This window comes from Seriola dumerili, unplaced genomic scaffold, assembly GCF_002260705.1.
Source record: "Seriola dumerili isolate Sdu_G_001 unplaced genomic scaffold, Sdu_1.0 BDQW01000052.1, whole genome shotgun sequence".
In the NCBI taxonomy this organism is placed as follows: Eukaryota; Metazoa; Chordata; class Actinopteri; order Carangiformes; family Carangidae; genus Seriola; species Seriola dumerili.
In genome coordinates this window covers 15,654,584-15,662,545 of record NW_019174307.1, presented here as the reverse complement: position 1 = coordinate 15,662,545, position 7,962 = coordinate 15,654,584, and the positions used below count along the sequence as shown (strand labels likewise).

The 7,962-nt window shown below is 41.2% G+C and overlaps 1 long non-coding RNA gene across 1 annotated transcript in view; it reads right to left on the bottom strand.

Moving 5' to 3' along the window:
• Positions 1–316: 316 nt before the first annotated feature.
• LOC111218167 overlaps positions 317–7,962 on the bottom strand; it is a 15,732-nt gene continuing 8,086 nt past the window's right edge. The window contains exons 2-3 of the long non-coding RNA XR_002664973.1: positions 7,532–7,580; positions 317–696 (exon numbers count right to left, since the gene is read on the bottom strand). This is a non-coding gene — a long non-coding RNA (uncharacterized LOC111218167). The remainder of the gene's footprint in view (positions 697–7,531; positions 7,581–7,962) is intronic.

Genomic DNA, 7,962 nt, shown 5'->3' with positions numbered 1-7,962 from the left:
ATGATCTGGTGCTTGTGCCAGATCTGTGAGCATGTTCTACTGGGCCGGTCAAACAGCACATTAAACACATTCCAGGCTGTAGAAATATTCATTACAGGCATTTTGACGGATTTTACAAATCTGAAAATGCAGCGGGTTCATGGAAAACATGCCAACTGAGGGGCTAAGAGTATTAAGACAGTGAAGCTGGCTCCAGTGGAACGGCATGGAGAAGGAGAGCTGCTGCAGACTCTGCTGTTTGTTTTTTGTTGTTGTTATTTTTTTCCCCCCTGTTGTTGTTTTGTTCTTTGTTTGTAAGTATTTGTTTTTGCTGAGATGGGTGAAATACAGAGCTGGTGTTTTTTTGTTACATTCGATCTTCAGGTAAACCACATAAGCAAAAAATAAAATAAAATCCACATGCTCTGAAATCTGACACTGCACTTAGATACAAAACAGAATAATAGTAATAATAATAATAATAATGATAATGATAATTAAGGAGTTTAGAGGAGGAAACATCACAGGGGAAATAGTGAATGAAAGAAATTTGGGGCTCTGACTGTTTCTCTCTGACATTTTCCAAAAGGTCTTTTTTCCCACAGCACCCATCTCCTCGTGCTCGTCGTAATGATGGCCTGCCAGCAGAGGAGACGCGGTGCTATCTGTAAATCACAGTCCCCCCACACTGCTCCATGTCCACTGGTGAACACTTTGCTGGAAGAGAAAGACAGAGAGAGAGAGAGAGAGAGAGAGAGAGAGAGAGATGGACAAAGAGAGGATGTTGATTTGTGAGGATATCAAATGCCAAAAGTATAATAATAATAAATGAAGAGCTAGCAGAGCAGAATATACAGAACCCTTTAATTTCATATTTGGGGTTATAATGTAATATAGAAATACTGTGCATAATGTGTACATATACTGTACACATTCATAGATGTAAAGAGATACACACACATACAAGTACATGATCCAGTCAGCTGAATAATAGCCAGTATGTTATCAATTCAATTACAAATGAATCAAATTTATCCCACAACTTAAACAGTCCGACAGCTGACAACAATCTAATGGCGCTGGAAACAAATTGAGTAGGGTTATAACCATTAAGAACAATTTATCTGTGCTGCTTGGACATATTGCTGTGACATACACATTCTTCACTTGTTCCAATCTGACCTATCTAAACGACCCAGTTTGTTGATCACTTGACCCTGCAGAGTTCAAAGGTCAACCAGTTCAAACAGCTATCAGCGCGCTGCAGGTTGCAGCAGGCACCATAAAACCGCTGTTTCTTATCTGAACCCTTTGACCCCTCATTAACCCCATCTCTGCTGTTTGGAGAATTATCACCTGCCACAGAGGAGCAGAAATCCTTTACAGCATCTGGTGGGTTTGTACACGTGTGAGCCAGTGATAGAGAGACACTGCAGGTGTGATGTGCACCACGTTTGATTCAGTGAATTGTCGAATCAGTGAGAGTCAGTGAGAGCGAGAGACTGTCTGTCAAACAGTGAGCTGGTTGTGACGTGTAGCAGAATAAGACTACAGCTCTACTTTGACGAAGCAGCGCATTGAGCAAAATGCTAATGTCGGCATACTAACACGCTCACGGTGACAATGCTAGCATGTGGCTGCGTTCATGTCCTGTGGGACGGATGGTAGAGCTGGAAAAGATTCCCATGCTAACAACTTGCAAATGCTCACGGCATCAAGACAGTTGTATGATCACAGACTCTGGTTGGGTGAGAATTGAAATACTGTGGGTTGATAATATAACAACGGTCTTTGGCTGATGTAAGGCATCAATATTTGTTTGGTTTTCTGGCACTTCTGTATTATTAAGTGCCAAGTCGGATATATAGGAAATTTCAGAAAAATCCCATTATGACATTGGATATTGACGTAAAAGCTGTTTACAAGTCAAAAAACTTGCAATCATGACAACACAAAGCAGACAAATTTTGAGCTAATGATGGTGCTGGATAATAAACTTAAGGAATCTTTAAACTCTCTACATCTTTCAACAATTTATTTGGAGGTGAACGTGTATTGTGTACCAGATTTCATGGCAAACCATCCGATAGTTTTTGAGATATTTCATTAAAAAACACAAATGTCAAACTCATGGTGTAACTAGAGGGAAAGTCAGGGGATTGCCATCACCTGAGAACCGTGATTGGCTGTACAAAATTTTGTGTCAGTGTATCTTTATTATATTAAAGAGATATTTGACCTGCCGGTGGTGCTAGAGGAAAAGTCAACATCATTAGGGTTGGTACTCTGGGGACCATGAATTTCTGTATAAAACTTCATGGTAATACATCTAATATTTTTTGAGATATTTCAGTCTGGACCAAAGCAGTGGACCGACTAATGGACAGACATTGCCTTCCCTAGAGCAACGCTGCTAACATGGCTAAAAACCCAGTACAGAGACAGAGAGAAGAGGCTGAATCATTCTTCTACAGCGGTGTTCTTGATAACACTTCTGTCATTTATAGTGTGTTGAAGTGGAAGAGATGAAAGTAAGAAAGAAATAGAGAAAGAAAGTAAGAAAGTGATAGTACGCAGGAGGTGTCATTACTTTCAAACGATACCAGCTCAACTTTCACCCCTGAGCCATAGAACATGCTGGACTGCAAAGTTTTTTATTACAAACTAAACGCTTTAAAGTGTGTTACACATTTAGGTTTGTCTGCGAAAGAAGATTAAATATGATCAATGCTCTCACTGGTTGAAAAAAAAAAAAAAAAAGGAACTGAAAGAACTCTGCTGATCCGCTTTATTGTTTATATTCAGTGAAGAACAGGAAGCCATTTTGCACATTTTCATTAACGTTTTAATTCTAAATTCCACCTTTTGCTCCTGGGTGCGTCCAACCTGCGCTGTCAAACAACCCTTAGTTTGTTTGTCTGCCAGACTCCATGAAAGAAACTCTTTGTGGAACCACTTATGTCGAAAGAGAGAGAGAGAAAAAAAAAGGAAAAACTAGCAGTGAATCCTGGGCTAAAGCTCCTTCCTTTGAGAACATAAACAGGACTGTGGAAGATACTTAAATTTATCATGTGACCCTTCCTTGCTGTTCTGTTTGCCTCAGATGTTTGGGACACTGCTGTCAAAGTGTTTGTCTGATCTAAAAAAAAGAAAAAAAAGAAAGAAGGCACACGGAGACACTAAGAAAATGAGGTTTAACTCTAAATGATCCATGTTTGTGTGATTATTCACTGGATTTACAGCATATATTTTACAGTTTAAGTCCCACATCCTCATATCCAAGATGTATTAACTTCCTGCTGGGTCTCATGTTATATTACAATATGTGCCTATTCGTGGCAGATTCATGGCAGCCAAACAGGGTAGTCTCCATCAGAGTGTTAGAGTTTTCTCTACACTGGCGTCTCTAACTTGTGCAGCTCATTCTCATGCGATCCATTGCACCTTCATTATGACACTGTGGTGGGAAATGCTGCAGGCATACTGATTCCTCATTCTCTGGATCAGAGTTCTCATTTTAAAGGAAAATAGCAAGTTTATTACAACTTGGGTTTTATTTTCATAGTTTTGCCCAGTGGTGATATTGGTTGTGATAACAGTGTACTCATCAAAGTAATTTCTCAGATCTCAAAACACCAGAAACACAACCGGTCAAACAGTCAGACAGGTTGTAAACGAGCCAACATTTTAGCCCCACTCAACCACTACATTTGCGAGTCCGCAGAACGATAGCATGTCAAAGTTGCAATGGACAGTTTGAGTAGAAATCTCTTGTTTCAGCTTTGTTTTCTCCTCCAAATAAGTTTGGCTAACTTGTCTGATTGTCTGGCTGCTGGTGTTTCTGCCTTTCTTGGACCTATTGCATCTATTTTCTGTGACGTTGCCACATTGTGAAATCTCAGTAATTACTTTGGTGAATACAGTGCTGATGGACAGAGCTATAAAAGAAAAAGTCAAGTTGCAATAAACCCTGGCTTTCAATGCACACCTGCTGAGCTGAAGTACTGTATATAAAAGGCTTAGTAAAGTGGAATATGAATTGAAGAATATGGTGATGAATCATTAACCTCTTAGCCAGCCACATTACTGGTCTCAACACTAACACCACTGATACTAAAACGGTAGGGCATGGCAATCACAGTGGGGCATGGCAGAACACCAAATGGAGAGACTTGGACAGTGTAGAGCTGCAAGACCTGAGAGCATTGCACAACAATTCTGTAGCCAAAAGGCAGATGGCTTCTACAGCTGAGTTTGTTTCAGAGGAAAATTATATCAGGCCTCTTATGTTGCCTGTTCTACTTTGCAACATGGTGATCTAAAAAAAATAAAAATAAATCTGCAGAATTATTGTTATACGCAGAAGCTGACTCTGTCGTAGGCTTCAATAACACGATGAGAACCGGAGAAAAGCTGTTTGTTATATGACATCAATCCAATACTTTTGCTGTCATAATTCTGTATCAACATCATATAAATAAAAACGTATTTTATAACAATAAAACATGAAACACCAGAGAAGCTTTAAAGGAGGCCATGACGCATAGGATTAATGTGCCCATCATCATCTCCTGCGTGAACGGGCAGAACACTGAGTTACAACCCAACAGTCTGATGTGTGTAGAGGTGAGTGGGGTTATTCTGTGGCAGCCTGGTGTCGTTTCCACAAGATTTAATCAAGGCGAACACAGTGGATCATTGTGCATGATGACACTTGTCAAACTAGAGGCTGTAGGTTTATCATTTATTATAAATGATGAATGATATGTCCTTCTGCCTTCAGAAAGCAGGAGAGCTTAAATCAATTGAAAAAGATCAGTACAGATTACTTTACTGGCATTTCTACTATGCACATTTACAACGTACGTGACGCTACCGTAAATGCATCTACTGGATACAGACTGTATATCCAAAGTATTTCAGCGTTTTTTCTGCACTTGTGGTGCATTTCCATTATAGTTTGCCCTTATTGACAGAACTAAAAAAATTTCAAGCTGTGTAACTTCTATTGACAGTGCAGGGGCGGCGGTGTCGTCGTCCAAAACGTCGCTGCATCATACGGCAAAAGAGTTGAACCTGCTTTGGCTGTTGCTGCGACGCAGTGTGACGTCATCCAGCAAGACGCTGTATTGGCCACTCACACACATGCAAGCTCGTTCCTCCAGCTGGACTCCACAGATCATATTTCGCCGTCTCGTCATTGCAAGAAAAAACTCCCCCACCAACGCAGCCCCTTGGATTGTCCTAACACACGGCAAGTGTTTGTCTGGATGCGGCCTCATACCCAATTTACACCAAAATACCAACAACTTGCTTTGCGCTGCTTCATTTGAATGAAACGCCCACTTGTTCGTGCCTCTCCTCCCACACGTGTACCATGTGCCATCTCAACACGAAAATACTAAAAAGATGGGAAAAAATAAAATTGAACTTTTAGGTGAGCTACATGTGCTAACTGTACTGCTACTCCATTAACTTTATATACTTCTAATTTACTTTGCTTAAGACATTTAACTGTTAGATTTCACTGACTGGCAATATGTTTTCCAATCCAGGAACTGTCACCTTCCTATACCATGGAGAAGTCAAAGGAAGGAGGTCTGGGTGGATGATTTGGCGTATGAAGTACACAACTTTGACACTGAAACCCAGAGAAAGTGTTTGACTCTGACACAGGAGACTGCTGTCCACAAGCTGTCAGCAGTGGTTTCTTTTACCCATGATCTTCACCTGATCGTAACCAAGACGTTTCAGTTGCCTAAACTTAAAGCTACATTAATAGACGTTTTGGCCACTTGGGGGCAGTGGGACAAGCTGAAAACACAACCCTGACACATCATCACCTTAAAAAGTTGGCAGATATTTTAGCAAAGTGTTGTCTGTTGCTTGAGGGAAATGTCTGGGTCTTTAGCTGCAAAATACTCCACTATGTTCACCAGCTAGTTGCTGACTTTGCCTGTCGCCTGCCAGGTGCTGAGCAGGGAGTGAGCCCCACAGAGCTGTGGGGAACTGCACAGTCCAGTGATCAGTTTCTGGTTTTTCACAAGTGACCCCTTTTAAATTACACATATTTGATCAGTTCTTTCTATGAATATGTTGATGAGTCAATCTCTAATTACTGTTAAACACAGAGGTGTCCGAGCAAAAAAAACTTTCATATGAATCATTTTTGTAACAGTCAAGTGATGTGGATCTTCTGCAGACTGAGCAGTTGTAAAGAAAATCTTTTTTTTTTAAGCTGCCATGAACAAATATTGAAGTGAAAGTAAATGAAATATGTTCACAAATTTCATTTAGATGTACCAAACACTTTGTGTTGGCAGGAAACAGTTTGCTGATATGTTTAATATATAGTGATAACATTCTAAAAGTGTAAAACAGCCGGTGATATGTTCTTTAAAAATGAATTTGTTTGATTTAAGTAAATTGATTTACTCCCATGTGAGATTAAATTTATATGCTTTCTTATTTTTCTGCAGAAAACGTAAGGACAATAAAATACAATTGAATTTTCAGCAGCTTTTCCAGCTAGAGCACGTTTCTGTTCCGGCATGGCCGAACCACAGAGGAGAAATTTGGAGGGTTTAATGACACCAGGAGTTTTTATTCTACAATTAGACTCATATTATACATGTTGGGTTATTTAAAATTCTTCTGAGATTTTTAAACTTAATGTCTAAACACAAGGAGTCAAGAGTATTTTCCATATGGACAGTGTAGAAACATTTAGATCACAATAAAATGTAAATGACTGAATTAATTAATAAAAAGTAAATTTCTGTGTTTTTCTCTAGAGATTTTTAGAGGCCAGAGAACATTTTTAAGGGTCAGGTTTGTGATGGGGGACTCTGGACTCATGGCTTTAGTAAAATTCTGGCTGATTAGGAGTCTCCTCGTCCTTTCATTCAGTGATGGACAGTGAGGCCACTCAGTATGCTGCCCCCCACCCCCCTCCCAAACTTCCATCTTCTTCAAACTTATTCTTTCCTTTCTCCTCCTTCCCCCCCAAAAAATCCCCGGTTCCTGTGGAGCGGCTGTTTTTGTGTGGTCCCAGCACTGTCCCGTTTTTATCACTCCTCTGATGGGTTACCCCGGTCTCCCTCGCACCTGCGCCGCTCCCAGGTCCCTACAGGAATGCGCTGGGGCTTGTAATCGCCTTTGTGGGGGCCATTGAGTTGTACGGCTGACTGAAACTTCCCAACCTCACAGCGCGCTGGCCGCTGAATGGGGCTCAGCGTGGGGCGGCTCTCCAAACCACGGCCGCTGCCAAATTCCTACAGTGGCGCTCCACAATCACTCCAACACAGGCCCCGATATACCGCCAGGCAGGAGGGACGGGGGGGGGGTGGGGGGTGTCGTGGTGGTGGTGAGTGTGTGTGTTTGTGTGTTGGGCAGAGAGATGGAAAAGTAACTCCAAACAAGACAGACACTTATTGCGTTTTTATCGCCACTCTGGATGGACGTGGCCCGAACATGTATTAGCTTTTTGTCGCTTCACGATTAGTTGTTCAAGTGAAACTGTGATTTTAAGTGAACAATTTTAATATCTCACCTCTTGTCAGAAAGTTCCAGGGCGGATGCTATTCCAACAACGGAGAAATCTGAAAAATGAAAAATAGAAAATGGGGGGGAAAAAAAGTATTCGGTGAATGCTGGACAAAGTTTGAAAATAAAGCAATTTCTCATAACTTTCAGTACATTTGTGCTGCGTTTCGGTGCATTAGGTCTGTGTGCCGGCATACAGCGTGGTAGCTGTGGGTAGATAGAGCAGCACCGCAGGATTAAGAGGCAGCAAGATTGTTAAACATGTCAACGTGTAATTGCACGATAAGGCCCTTCCGAGGAATTCATTGGCCCAGTTGCTTTCTCTATTCCGCGCTAATCTCGCCCGGCACATTCGCTCTGTGCAATCTGTCTCCATAATCTTCTGTGACAGAGCGGGCGACGCGAGCAGCCTGCTTGGTAATTTTTTTAGGAAAGGGG